Raw genomic sequence first — 16166 nt, 5'->3', positions numbered from 1 at the left:
CAATCCACAGAACCGAAGAAGAAAAGGAGGGAACAAAAGATGTTTGTATATCACATATAAGAGGAAATAAAATAGTTATGTGAAGTAGATGGAGGGAGGGAACTGTGTGAGAGAGGAGGTGGGGGGAGTAATTAGGGTGGGGGTCAGGTGTATACGTGGGAAAGGCCCTGGCAAAGAAAGAAAATTGGATTGGTGGGGAAGCATTTCTCAGACAGGCACGGCCCCTGGGAATCTATAGGATGACCCTAGCTTAGATGTCTACCAGCGAAAGACCTGGAGCCTGAACTTGTTAACTCCTATAGCATTTTCTACTATATGACACAAAAATTTGAAAACTTAAATGAAATGGACAATTTTCTTGATCAATTCCACTTAAAGCTGAATCAAGACCAGGTAAATCAATAACATAGTCCTATATCCCTTGAGGAAATAGAAGCAGTCATCAAAAGTCTCCTATCCAAAAGAAGCCAAGGACCAGACGGTTTCACTGCAGAATTCTACCAGACCATCAAAGAAGAGCCAACTCCAGTTCACTTCAAACTATTCCACAAAATAGAAACAGAAGGAACACTACCTAACTCATAATATGAATTCACAGTCACCTTGGTATCTAAACCTCACAAAGACCCAACAAATAAAGAGAATTTCAGGCAAATCTTTCTTATGAACATTGATGCAAAAATACTTGCAAAACAAATCCAAGAATACATCAAAGATGTCATACACTATGACCAAGTAGGCTTCATCCCAGGTATGCAGGGGTGGTTCAACACATGGAAATCCATCAATGTGATCCACCATATAAACAAACTGAAAGAAAAAAAACACATGATAATCTCCGTAGATGCTGAAAAAGCATTTGAAAAAAAGGATAGGAGCTCCACAAGGACCAAATATATCTGGGCACAGGGTCTTTTCTGAGACTGACATTCAACCAAGGACCATGTATGGATATAACCTAGAACCTCCACTCAGATGTAGCCTGTGGTAGCTCAGTAACCAATTGGTTTCCCAAAGTGAGGGGAACAAGGACTATTTCTAACAGGAACTCAATGACTGGCTCTTTGGTCTCCCCACCCCCGAAGGGAGGAGCAGTCCTGTTAGGCCACAGAGGAGGGCTTTGCAGCCAGTCCTGAAGATACCTGATAAAACAGGATCAGATGAATGGGGAGGAGGTCCCCCCTATCAGTGGACTTGGAAAGGGGCACGGTGGAGATGAGGGAGGGAGGGACTGGGAGGGAATGAGGGATCGGGACATGGCTGGGATACAGAGTTAATAAAATGTAACTGATAAAAAAATAATAATAAAATAAAAAATAAATTAAAAAAAATCCAACACCCATTCATGTTTAAAGTATTGGAGAGATCAGGGATACAAGGCACATTTCTAAATATAGTAAAGGCAGTATACAGCAAGCCTATAGCCAACATCAAACTCAATGGAGAGAAACTTAAATCAATCCCACTGAAATCAAGGACAAGGCAAGGCTACCCACTCTCTCCATATCTCTTCAACATAGTTCTTGAAGTCCTTGCTAGAGGCAGAAGACAATTACATGAGATCAAAGAGATACAAATTGGAAAGAAATAGTCGATGTATCACTATTTGCAGATGATATGATAGTATATCATAGTGACACCAAAAATTCTAGCAGAGAGCTCCTACAGTTGACAAACACCTTCAGCAAACTGGCCAGATACAAAATTAACTAAAAAAAAAAAAAATAGTAGCCCTCTGGTATACAAAAGACAAAAGGGCAAAGAAAGAAATTACAGAAACAAGACCCTTCACTATAGCCACAAAGGACATAAAGTAACTTGGTGTGACCCTAACCAAGCAAGTCAAAGACTTGTATGAAAAAAAATTTCAAGTCTCTGAAGAAAGCATTAGAAGAAGATAACAAAAGATGAAAAGATCTCCCAAGCTCATGGCTTGGCAGGATTAACATAGTAAAAATACCCATCTTACCAAAAGCAATCTACAAATTCAATGCAATTCCCATCAAATTACCAACACAATTCTTTACAGACATTGAAAGAAAAATTCTCAACTTCATATGGAATAACAAGAAACCTAGAATTGCTAAAACAATCTTCTACAACAAAAGATCTTCTGAGGGTATCTCCATCCCTAACCTCAAGCTTCACTATAGAGCAACAGTAATAAAAACTACATGGTGCTAGCACAGAAACAAAATGGTGGATCAATGGAACCACACAGAAGACCCAGAAATAAACCCACACACTTATGGAAACCTGTTTTTTGACAAAAACACCAAAACCATACAATGGGGAAAAAAAAAGACAGCATCTTCAACAAATGGTGCTGTTCTAACTGGATGTCTACATGTAGAAAAATGCAAATAGATCCATACTTATTACCCTGCACAAACCTAAAGTACAAGTGGATCAAAGACCTCAGTATAAAACTAGACACACTAAACCTGTTAGAAGAAAAAAGTGGGGAAGATCCTTGAACTCATTGGCACAGGAGACAACTTTCTGAACAGAACACCAAGAGCACAGGCTCTAAAAGTAACAATCAATAAATGGGACCCTATGAAACCAAAAAGCTTCTGTATAGCAAAGGACACTGTCATCAAAACAAAACGACTGCCTACAGATTGGGAAAGGTTCTTCACCAAGCCTATATCTGACAGATGGCTAATATCCAGTATATATAAAGAACTAAAGAAGTTAAACAGCAACAAATAAAGTAATCCAATTAAAAAATGGGGTACAGAGCTAAACAGAGAATTCTCAATAGAGGAATTCTGAATGGCAAAGAAATACTTAAAAAATGTTCAAAGTCCTTAGTCATCAGGGAAATGCAAATCAAAACGACCCTGAGATTTCACCTTACACCCTTCAGAATGGCCAAGATCAAACACTCAAGTGACAACACATGCTGGAGAGGTTGTGGAGAAAGGGAACCCTCCTCCACTGCTGGTGAGAATGTAAACTTGTATAACCACTCTGGAAATCAATCTGGCACTTTCTCAGACAACTAAGAATAGCGCTTCCTCAAGATCCAGCCATACCACTCCTAGGCATATATCAAAAATGGACTCAAGTACACAATAAAGACATTTACTCAACCATTGTAGCAGCTTTATTTGTAATAGCCAGAAGCTGGAAACAGCCCAGATGCCCCTCAGTTGAGGAATGGATGCAGAAATTGTGCTACATCTACACAATGGAATATTACTCAGTGATAAAAAACAAAAACAAAAACAAGGAAATCATGAAATTTGCAGGTAAATGGTGGGAACTGGAAAAGATCATCCTCAGTGAGGTATACCAGAAGCAGAAAGACACACAGGGTATATACTCACTCTTAAGTGGATATTAGACATATAATATAGGATAAACATATTAAAATCTCTACACCTTAGGAAACTAATCAGGAAAGAAGATTCTGGTTAAGATGCCCAGTTGCTATTCAGAAAGGATGGACATCAGAGGAGGGAGAAAAAAGGGAACAGGACCGGAGCCTACCACAGAAGGCCTCTGAAAGGCTCTAACCTGCAGAGTATGGAGGCAGATGCTGAGACTCATAGTCAAACTTTGGGCAGAGTGCAGGGAATTTTATGAAAGATGTGGTAGATGGTAAGACCTGGAGAGGAGAGGAACTCCACAAGGAAATCAACCGATCCAAAAATCCTGGGCACAGAGGTCTTTTCTGAAACTGATACTCCAGTCATGGACCACTCATGGAGTTTGCCTGAAACTCCTGCACAGAGGTAACTTATGGTAATTCAGTGTCCAAGTGGCCTCCATAGTAATGGGGACAGGGACTGTCTAGGACTTGAACTAATTGGCCTACTCTTTGATCACCTTTCCCTGAAGGGGAGCAGCCTTACCAGGCCACAGAAGAAGACAATGCAGCCAGTCCTGATGAGACCTGATAGACTAGGATCAGAGGCAAGGAGAGGAAGAGCTCCCTTTTCAGTAGACTGTGAGAGAGACTTGAGTGGGGAAGAGGGAGGGTGATATTGGGAGGGAGGTACGGGGGGGTACAAAGTGAATAAACTGTAATTAATAAAAATAAAAATAATTAAATAAAAATAAAATAATAAAAAAAGAGATAAATTGAACCTACTTATTTGGCTGTGATTTGGGTCTATCTAATCTTTTTGTTGTTATTGTTTTGCGGTTTAAGGTTTTTTGAGACAAGATTTCTCTGTGTAGCTTTGGCTGTTCTGGACTTACTCTGTAGATCACACTGGCCTTGAACTCAGAGAGATTGGCCACCTCTGCCTCCCTGAGTGCTGGGATTACAGGATTGTGCCACCATGCCAGGTGTAGGCTGTCTATTCTAAAGATTTATTTGTCTAGGATAGTTTACTCTGTTAGTGCTCTTGTGGTGTCCCTGGTCCCCTCTGGGTCTTCTATTACTGCCCCCATGCCTCCACACTTCTTCAGGACCCCTGAGTGCAACCTAATGCTTGGCTCTGAGTTTCAGCGTCTGATCCAATCAGCTGCTGGGTGGGGCCTCTCAGAGAATGGTTGAGCTAGACTACTGTCTGTAAACACAGAGAGTATCATTAACAGTGTCAGGGGTTGGCTTCTTCCAATGGTGTTGGTTCCAGGGTGGGCCAGGCATTGGGTGGACATTCCCTCACTCTCTGTCTTTATCTCTGTACATCTGTACAACTTTTGGTCAAAGGTTTTGAAGGTGGATTGGTGTGCTTCAACCATTATAAGTCCGTCCTAGCTATAAGGTGGCCTCCTCAGTCTCCATGTCTCCCCCTGCTAGGAGGCTCAGCAAGAGGCATCCCCATATCCTCTCTGTAGCCTATGGATGGTTTAATCTTCCTGTACGTCCTCACAGTGAGTTGAGCAAGTGCTCTTTATGGATTGGACTCTGTTGCCTGCTTTTACTTCCCCCTAGAGGAGCTGCCTTGCTTGGCCTCAGTGGATGAGGATGAGCTCAATCCTGATGTAAGTTGATGATCTGGGGTGGGTTGCTGGGGGAGCTGTTCTCTCCCTTTCTGAGGAGAAGGGAGGGGGTAATAAGGGAAAGAGTGTGAGACACGGGACCGGGAGGAGAGGAGGGACAGTGCTTACAATCGGGATGTAAAGTGAATATAGAAATTTAAAGTAAAGTTAAAAAGGAAAAAGAATATATTTATTTCTCTATGCTTTTACTTACGCGATTATTTTTATGAACATACTTTTCTAAAAAGGCACGTAATAGGGCAATGTCATTCTTTTGAAACTTTTAGTATTTAGTGTTGCCTTTTATATCCATAAAAGGCAACACTAAATACTAAATACTCTGCCTTTCTCAAGTAATATCAAAATCAGTTTGTTGATATGAACAAAATAAATGGTAAGATTTGAATAACACTGTGTTGAATTTACAAATGTGGACCTGAATACTGATATTTCCACAGTATTTTACTTCTCTGTTAGTGAAAATTAAATCTTTCTCCATTTTATTCAGATTTTTTTACTTTTAAGTTTTTATGCTGTCAATCTTAACATTTTGTAAGATTTTTGACTTAAATATTTCTGTTTCTATTTGACACTGTATTTTCAATTTAAATTCATATTAACCAGATCTTCCCATTATAAATGGAATTGGTTTTGTGTATATATTCTGAATTCTGTAAGTTCGTGTACTCTAAAAGTTCCAGGAGATCTTTGTTGAGCCTTAGACATTTTCTACATACATAGATATTAAAGTACAAATCAAGACAACTTTAAAACTTCCTTTTCAGTGTATGTTTGTTTATTTCTTTATCATATGGCATTAGACAGCACTTCCATTATAATGTGTTACAGAAAAAAAGGTTCTCATTATCAAACTGAGGAAGAATCTCTATTCTAAGTTTGATGATTGCTTTTTCTAAATGTTAGAAATTTGTGGATTTATTTATTTATTTATTTTGTAGTGATGGGAGGGGTCAAGCATGGCATGTTGTATGGTCCATGATGCACATGTAGAGTTTCCAGGATAACTTGAGGGAATCAATTTCCTCCATTAACCATGTGAGTTCTGAAAATCAAATCATGTCTGCATTAAGTTCCACTTGGTGAGGGTATATTTATACTGAATTATACTTCATTTCACAATATTTTGTTGAGACATTTTACATAAACACATTAAAGAAATAATTGATTTGTGATTTTCTTTTAATGACTGTATTACATTTTATTATATTTAGGCAACTCTTGTTACACAGAAAAACTTAGGAAGTATTCCTTCAGTTTCTATTTTTGAAAGAAATTCTAAAACATATCATTTCTCCCCCATTTTGGTAGAATTCCTTAGTCAAACCAAGACAGCCAGGGCCTTTCTTGGCTGGAACATTATCCCTTGATTCTTTCATTTCCTCAGTAGATACAAGGCTATTCATAAGATGTTTCCCAGTACATATTTTGATACATTTGTTGTTGCTAATAAAGCATGTGAACACAGAACTTTTAAAGTTCTTTTATATTTTTCAAAGTCCCTAGTATGAACATCAGTACTCTTTTAATATTTGACAGCTTTGATGTCCTCAGACTTTTTTTTTTTTTTTTTTTTTTTTTTTTTTTTTTTTTTTTTTTTTGGTAAGGCTGATGACAGAGATTCTATTTTTTTGTTTGTTTGGTATTGTTTTCCAATACTCTAGATCTATAATGCATTAATTTTAAATAACAAGGTTCTCTTCTCAGTTTTCTGATACTCACTTTTTAAATAATTTTTCTTTGTGGTAGTAAACTAAAAAAATGAATGTCTTTATGTTATTTATTATTAGCCCTATGTTATTTATTATTAGCCCTATAATTATTCTAGCAGTATTATCTAACTTGTTATTACAAATAATAAGTCACAGATGCTGGTTAGATTTTATAATTGCCTTATTTACCTTGGGCCAGGCACCTATGCTATCTCAATAACCTCACCACCATCCTATCCAATGCCATCTGCATTAATCATCCTCATCCGGTCTACCTTCCATCTATAATCCCAAGATAATTGGTTGCATTTTCATCTGGGCCTTTTCACACCATTATTGAAGTTCTTCCTCTCAGTCCAGATGTTTCCTTCCCCATGCTAATCCATCATGGCATTTTCCTTCCTCTTCTCTCCCAATCTGTGTTTCCCATGATTCTCCTGTCCTCAAAAGTCCAGAAACCTTATTCATGCCTACCACATTCTGACCTGCCCATGTATAAGCCATTTAATCTGCCAGTCAGACAGGTTTACACAACAAGGAGAAGTGTATCCAGGCAACAATATACAAGAATCAGACCAACCCCCAACATCTTCTTGAGTTGTATAATGTTCTGTTTTCTCATAGTTTTCTAATCAAGGGGCTTAGAGTCTTGGTTTCAACTGTGTCTTACTTGCTGAAAAGATACATGTTTCATTCTAAGGAATGCTTTTTCTTGCATTACACAAATTTTTGGTTGAGTTTTCTTTTTAATTCTACTCTGTGATAGATAGTCTTAGTTCTCAACTTGAATACATCTAGGAATAACTCAAACCCAAGCCACTGGATTCATCTGTTGTTATAGTTATTTAAAAAAACAAAAAAAACAAAAACTGTTGCTTTCTCAATTTTCTCTTAACCCAGTTATAGAACAAATAATTGAGACTCTACTATATCATCTTAACAAGCTTCTCAGCACAATCCTGAACAGTATTAACTCTATTTTTAACCCTCTAAGCTAATTTGGCTTCCTCCCATTCCAAATACTTGACTTGTAACTTTCTTTGCTGAACTCTCTCCCTCTCCTGCTCCCTCCTGGACATCTGCTGGTAGCTGAATCCCCTACTCCTCCTTCCCTCCAACTCCTCCTTCCCAGGCTGGCAGGAAGTCAGTCCCTATTCTCTCCCCTGCTCAGTGATTATCTTTAAGCTGCTTTATTGGCATGTCAGGGCATAATTCTGAAACAGTGTTTATGCAACATTGAGACAGGAGATTCTCAGAACAATAACTGAAACAAGATATGGGGGATACATAAATCAGCATTTAAATTACACGTAAACTTATGCCTACAATCTGTGAAGGACTTTTCTTGACTGAGTGATTTGAGGTGTGACTATCTACCTTAAACCACTGTCACATCTTCTGGTGACAGTCTACCTGAAGGACACATTTGGTCTTTGCTTCCTTGCCCTCACTCTTGATTCACTGGTATTGGAGCTTAATTCTTTTTTTTTTTTTCAATGCAGTTTATTCAGAAACCTTGAACAATCCTCGGACCCCGGGGAAAGCCAGCCCACAGCTTAAATAGCCTCTGGGTAGCCAACCCAGGCGTGCCACGGGGGCAATGCAGATAGGTCCACATACATGGAAGCAAGCCAGATCCTCAGCCTTAGCCAAATGTGGAGTTGTTCGTGACAGAGAGCACTCACCATCGGGAAGGTGGAAGGTGGAAACCAGCTCCATCTTTAAGGCATAGCATTCCGCAGCTCTCTACAGTTCCCCCTTTTTGTTTTAGACGCATCAGGCAAGAGTAGAGGTCTGATCTCTGATATTAGAAATAAATTGGGACTTTGTACCGATGTTCGTTTAGGTGTCATCCACCCAAAGAGCATCAGACCTGTCTGATACCTTTTTCTCAGAGGCGGGACCTGGGGCATCAACCCGCATGCAATCAGACTTGCTCTTCTCTGGGTCCAAAGCGGCTGACCCTGAGTGCAGTGCTTAGCCTCGCATCCTGAGCGTAACATTTTAGCTTTTTATGGTATCCAACCATGCTTGGGGAGAATGTCCTGCTTCAATGCCTGTAAAGGCCTAAATGATCAAGGTTGCATCATACTGTTGTGAGACTCTAATCTTACATATACACCACAGGCAAACCAAGGAGACCAACACCAGAAGGCCTGCTAACGCTCCCATGCCCGCCCATTCCTTCAGATGATTCATGGCTGCAGCAATCCATGATGATAATCCTGTGGCTAGTCCTGCGTCCACTCTGGTAGAATTTACTGTGACAATGGCCACTCTCAGCTGCTCCATCGTAGTATCGAATTCTCCAGTCCAATTACCTAAAATATAGCTCAACAATTGTTTAGACAGATTCGCAGCACAGGAAAAATTCTCATGTTATATGCTAGTGACTCAAAGTCCAGCATATTTTCCTTGACAGCCAAGTAGAGCGATTTGCCATAGGGTATCAATTTGCTCCTGCACGAGGTCAATCCTCTGATTGAACACCATCAAGCTTCCTTTTAGTTGAGCATTAATTCCTTTATGTACAACTAAGGCATGAGCTGTAGATGGCTTGGAGCTTAATTCTTTAGGGTTCTGATGCATACAAAAAGCCAGCTGAGGCATCCAGGCCCACTGACTGAACAGCTACTGAATTGTTAGACTTTCTAGGAGACAATTATTGTTGTCTCCTAGACAACAATTACTAGCTTGACCATGGCCTGTAATAAACCACTCTAATAAGACACTCTACGAAACTCCCTTTTTATATATGCATTCTATTATTTATGTTACTCTAAAGAACCCAGACTTCAAATCAAAAGAGCATTTTGTTTGTTTGTTTGTTTGTTTGTTTTTAGAAGCATCTGTAGTTTAGAGCTTTATTTCTATTTTTTCTTGTTTAAAAAAAGTTAACATAAATCTACAAAAATATTTTTTGAATTTTATTTTTTCTTATCAGTTACATTTTATTGACTCTGTATCCCAGCCGTGTCCTACTCCCTCATTCCCTTCCAGTCCCTCCCTCCCTCCCTCATCTCCACTGTGCCCCTTTCCAAGTCCACTGATAGTGGGTGAACTCCTCCTCATTCATCTGATCCTGTTTTATCAGGTATCTTCAGGACTGGCTGCAAAGCCCTCCTATGTGGCCTAACAGGACTGCTCCTCCCTTGGGGGTTGGGGATGCCAAAGAGCCAGTCATTGAGTTCCTGTTAGAAATAGTCCTTGTTCCCCTCACTTTGGGAAACCAATTGGTTACTGAGCTACCACAGGCTACATCTGAGTGGAGGTTCTAGGTTATATCCATACATGGTCCTTGGTTGAATGTCAGTCTCAGAAAAGACCCTGTGCCCAGATATATTTGGTCCTTGTGGAGCTCCTATCCTTTCCCCATCAGACTAACTTCCCTTCTTTCTTATGATTCCCTGTACTCTGCCAAAGGTTTGGTCATGAGTCTTTGCTTTAAAAACACTGCTAGTTAGAGTCTTTCAGATGCGCTCAGTAGACTCCTGTCATATATTCAATGCACATCCCATCTGTCTTTCTAAATGAGGATTGATCATCTTACCCCATGTCTACTCTCTTGATTATCTTTTTTAGGTGTATAGATTTCATTATGTTTATCATATCTTGTAGGTCTATATAAGCGAGTATATACCATGTTTGTCTTTCTCCTTCTGGGATATTTCACTCAGAATGATCTTTTCTAGATCCCACAATTTGCCTGCAAATTTCATGATTTCCCTTTTTTTGATTGCTGAGTAGTATTCCATTGTGTAAAAATACCACAATTTCTGTACTCATTCCTCCGTTGATGGACATCTGGGTTGTTTACAGGTTCTGGCTATTACAAATAGAGCTGCTATAAACATGGTTGAGCAAGTATCCTTTTTATGTACTTGAGCGAACTTTGGGTATATACCTAGCAGTGGTATAGCTGGGTCTTGAGGAAGCACTATTCCTAATTGTCTTAGAAAGCGCCAGATAGCTTTCCAGAGTGGTTGTACCAGTTTACATTCCCACCAGCAGTGGAGGAGGGTTCCCCTTTCTCCACAACCTCTCCAGCATGTGTTGTCACTTGAGTTTTTCATCTTGGCCATTCTCATGGGTGTAAGGTGATATCTCAGGGTCGTTTTGATTTGCATTTCTCTGATGGCTAATGAGGATGAGCATTTCTTTAAGTGTTTCTCTGCCATTCGATATTGCTCTGCAAAGAATTCTCTGTTTAGCTCTGTTCCCCATTTTTTAATTGGATTACTTGGTTTGCTGCTTTTCAGCTTCTTTAGTTCTTTCTGCATACTGGATATTAGTCCTCTGTCAGATAAAGGGTTGGTGAAGATTCTTTCCCAATCTGTAGGCAGTCGTTTTGTTTTGATGACAGTGTCCTTTGCTTTGCAGAAACTTTTCAGTTTCATGAGGTCCCATTTATTGATTGTTGCTCTTAGAGCCTGTGCTGTTGGTGTTCTGTTAAGGAAGTTGTCTCCAGTGCCAATGAGTTCTAGGCTGTTCCCCACTTTTTTTTCCAATTGATTTAGACTATCTGGTTTTATGTTGAGGTCCTTGATCCACTTTGACTTTAGTTTTGTGCAGGGTGATAAATATGGATCTATTTTCATTTTTCTGAATGTAGACATCCAGTTGGTCCAACACCATTTGTTGAAGATGCTGTCTTTTTTCCATTGAATGGATTTGGCTTCTTTGTCAAATATCGAGTATTCATAGGTGTGTGGGTTTATTTCTGGGTCTTCTATGCGGTTCCATTGATCCTCCTTTCTGTTTCTATGCCAATCCCATCAAAATACCAACTCAATTCTTTACAGACCCTGAAAAAAAGATTCTCAGCTTTATATGGAGAAACAAAAAACCCAGAATGTCCAAAACAATCCTGTATAACAACAGATCATCTGGAGGTATCTCCATCCCTCATCTCAAGCTGTACTACAGGGCAACAGTAATAATCTATAAAAATAGTAAAAGTGAAAAAATAATAGGGACTTTATACAAAATGTGAAACTGAAAGAAAATTTAAAAACAAGAAGAGGTAAAAAAATACTGTAAAGATTTTATTTTGACATATGTGAAGAATAGTTTTTCATCTCACTTGAGTTATACTATCCCCTTTAAGTATAATTTCACTTGGGTTTCAAGATCAGGAGTTTCTGTATTTTCTTTTATACACACTTCACAAAATTTGACAAATTCTATGAACTGTACAGTTTGACAGTGATCAAAGCAGCAAAATTTTAAAAATTTTAATGCAGCTTATCATTGAAATTCATCTTATTCCTGTTCTTCCATATTCTCTCCTATACCTCTTCATCCTCCTCCTTCAATGTGTAAGTTCATGCTCTAACACAATCATTTATATTATTACCAATATATCAACAGAGCCACTTGCATTGATTTTTCAAATCCCAATGCCCAAACAAATCTTTCTTACATGCACATGGACTGTGTTGAGTATTTTCTTATTGTAACATGAAACTGACTAATACAGTATCTGAAAAATAATGTCTAATTTACTTTTAAAATATTTAGAAACCATGATAAGAATAATATAATACCTCTTTATGAGATTCCTATATAAACAAATAGTTTTCTATATAGAAACTAATAGTAGTTATATTAAAATCCTTTTTTTAGTAATAGTTTCCTGCCTGTTGGTAGGCCAGGAAACAATTTGAAGCTCTCATCTCTCTGCCATCAAGTCTAAGTCAGTTTTCAAATATGCCAGGACAGCCATGTCAAATTTTCTTGGGAAGATGAGCTTTGAAACAACTGACAAATGTCTGGGGAGTCATTTTGAACATGTGGAACACTAACCAACAATACAAGTAACCCAAGGGTTTTGGGATTGTCACATAGGCCACTGTGGAGGAAGTGGATGCAGATATGAATGCAAGACCACCGAAGGTAGATGGAAGTGGCATGAAAGCAAAGAGATGAGTAAAGAAAAGATTATCATCAACCAGTTGCCAACTTAACTTTGAAAGAGATCTTTGCAGATGGTATTATATATGCCATTGAAAAACATCACTTACAAGATCATTTTGAACAGTACAGAAAAAAATGAAGTTATTGAAATCATGACTAATAGAAACAGTGGACAAGAAGAGAACTTGCTTTTGTCACCTTTGATGACCATGATTCTGTAGATAAGAATATTTTACCATACTGTGAATGGCCATAACAGTGTAATAGGAAAAGTTCCATTTAAGCAAGAGATGGCTGGTGATTTCTCCAGCCACAAAGCTCCAAGTAATTCTGGAAACTTTTGTGGTTGTCATTGTGGTGGATTTTAAGGCAATAAAAATTTTGGTTGAGAAGGAAATGTCAATAGTTGTAGTAGTTTCGGTTGTAGTCATGGTGGTGTTGGATATGGTGGCAGAAGAAATGGCTATAATGAATCTGTTAGCTTTTTTGGCAGTGGGAAAATCTTCAAATTTTGGACCAACAAAGAAAGGATACTTTGGAGACAGAGGCTCTGTTCCTTATGATGATAAATGCCAGTGCTTTATTAAACCAAGAAAGCAAGGCAGTTGTGATGGTTTCAGCAGCAGCAGCACTATGTCAGTAGCTGGAGGATCTAATAAATGCCAAGAAATAAAGCTCAGCAGGAGAGGAGAACCAGAGAGTTACAGGCAAGCTATCAATGGCCACAGACTTGTGCATTCCACCAAGAGTGCTGACAGAGATCACAGCTACAAACAGGACATGTTTTAGACATACTAATGTGTATGGGTAAAACATCTCCAAGACTATGCTTGTGACTAATAGTGTAACAGGTTGTTCTGTGGAAAGTGTGAAGAAATTTTTTATCCATGCTGTTGAATTGCTAAATGTAACAGTAATAGTCTCGGATCATGATGCTTAATAAATGTGTCCTTTTTTTGTAAATCAATAAATAAAAGGAGTTACCATTATGTGTAGAGAATAATAGGAAAATTAAAAATGATAAGAGTAAGACTAACATAATCATACACTATAGCACTGTAAAATTGTCACACATGTACATGAATTCACAGATTATTTGAATATAATAGAAAGAATCATTCATATTTAAATATTTTTAAATTTTCTTTTGTTTTATGTTTGTGTATGTGTATGCCTGTGGATTTGTGCACATTCCGGACAGGACAGGGACACTAGAATCCCTAAAAACATGGAGTTATAAGCAGTTGTGAGTCAACAGAACTGGAGGATGGAAACAAATCCAGTCCTCTGCAGAGGAAGCTTTCTAGCCTTAAGTTTTAAAATAAGTTTTTGTCAATTATTCTATAATTTCATTCAATGTCTTTAGATCATGCTCATAGGGACAGAAATTCAATGATTATATTAATAGTCAGTCACACATCATCACATACTTTGATAATATTTTATATTTCAGACCTATAATGGCTTAGAGATTAAAAATATCTTCCCACATGGACTATAAATTCCACTTAAATTAGTTTTTATCAACAAATATATTTACTCATACATAGTCACATACAATATCCATCTAATTTGTGTGAATACATACTATGGATATCTTGATATAATGTGAATCCATGGCAGTATGCTTGATGATGATATATATATAAACAAAACACAAAATTGTTGTATATAAATCAGATGTTCACAGGTACATAACTTTCTAGAATTGATCATGATTTTCAAAAGAAAACAAACATAGGTCCATGAATGTTTACACGATGTTGCTGTCACAAATAATGACTTCAATATTCAGTGAAACATAAAACTGTTGAGATATATTCTATGAAGAGAAGTAAATTATAATGAGTCTTAGTGCAGTCAAATTTTGTGTTAATTGGAAATATGTGTAAGAACGTGCAATAAAAACGTATGACACATACCCAAGGAACTGCATGTACAGGTTTAAAGGAGACAGCAATAGATAAGAATGAGTCTTCTTTCATTGCAGTCATGTTTATAGTATTCCTTGACCATGTACACATTATAAATTTAATTTTCCATGTACAAATCCAAAATTGAAATATGAAAATACAACTGTAAATTTTGACAAGAAAAAAGCACCCTAAACTAGGATTTCCTCATAACCAGTAACTCACGCCAATGACTGATACTATTCTAATTTTCAGCAGTATTAATTCATTCCATTATAAAACCAATTTTAAAAGTGGTAATGAGAAACAAGTACTTATACATTTTACTTTGAGGGGAAACAAAGAACATAAACTTAAGTCATTAATCAAAGTCAAACAGCTGATGATGGGCAAATAAAAGAAATTAATCCAAGCAAAAGGATATACATGCCTACTTAATCATTGGGCAAACCCATGGCATATGTGATACAGCCAATAAATGTTTGTTTATTAGCTAGTTTGTTTATTTGTTTGTTCTGTCTTTATTTGAAATTTGATTGATAGAGAGATCAATGTCAATCTAGAAGGGGAAATCTATCAGCACATCACAGCTCTTTCCAATTTAACACTTGTATTAACTGCTTTCTCAAGAGCACAAAGGGTAAGACAGTTAATTATACTAAAAGATTAAATAATTTATTCAGTGGCAAAGAGATATTACATTGTTATGACAGTCAATGAGTTATACTATGAATAAGAGTAGATACAAAATTTTGAGAAATCATAGAGGAGCTTGCATCTACAGGACATGATTCAAGGTCACTAAAGCAGAATTCAATTTTGTCTGTATGCCTTTGGCAGAAGACCTGCTTGAAATGACAAAGGGTAACTCAAATAAATGCTCTATAATAAGGATTTTAAGTATTGGCAATTGTGACTTTGCAAAAGAAACTTCTTTCCCTTTAAAAAAAAATTATGTCACTCATACTGCAACACATAATGACATTGATTCAATTTTTTGATGAACTCTGTGGCTAATATAAATTCAAATTATATTATCAAAAGATTCAAACCTAAAACTTTATTTTAAAACTCAGCAACATTACATTTAATAACAATGAATTAATTGTATAAGACATATGAAAAATTAAAAGAAAATGTTTTGAAGGAAAACCAGTCATCATTTCTGTTATTCTAACATTTTGTTGGATTTTACTGAGGTTTACTTGGCACTGTGAAAAACTTGCTCCATGTACTAAACTGTCCTCAAAAAACAAAACACAAAAAACAAAAAAAGAAAGATAAAAGTAAATAAATTCTTATTCATTTAAATATTTTAATTTCTCAATAATGTCAAACTTCTTGTCCTTGACTGAAAACAAAATTAATGATCTTATTATGCCTTTATAAAAGACATTTGAAGATAACAAAATTTTCAGGTTAATAGTCTGTGTAAGGAAAGTCAAATGTCAGAAACGTTTTAGACTACTTTCTAGAAACATCTGTATATTATATCAAAATGCAGTCAATAAAGGCAGCCCATAAATTTGCAAGTTGCCTAGGTTCAACAGACTTGCAATCAATGAGGTCTTTGGGATCAATGTACCTTACCCATGAATACAGTCTGTTAACTAATCAGGGTTTAAATGATCCTGCCTGCTGGAGTGGAAATGCCTCTCTGCTTTGG

At 37.3% G+C, this 16166-nt stretch overlaps 1 pseudogene; it reads left to right on the top strand.

Moving 5' to 3' along the window:
* The first annotated feature begins 4405 nt into the window (after nucleotides 1-4405).
* Nucleotides 4406-13376, top strand: LOC110543430 (heterogeneous nuclear ribonucleoprotein A1-like 3; annotated as a pseudogene).
* The last annotated feature ends 2790 nt before the right edge of the window (nucleotides 13377-16166 follow it).

The sequence above is a fragment of the Meriones unguiculatus genome, chromosome 3 (assembly GCF_030254825.1).
Source record: "Meriones unguiculatus strain TT.TT164.6M chromosome 3, Bangor_MerUng_6.1, whole genome shotgun sequence".
Lineage (NCBI taxonomy): Eukaryota > Metazoa > Chordata > Mammalia > Rodentia > Muridae > Meriones > Meriones unguiculatus.
This window is presented reverse-complemented; position numbering and strand designations above follow the sequence as displayed.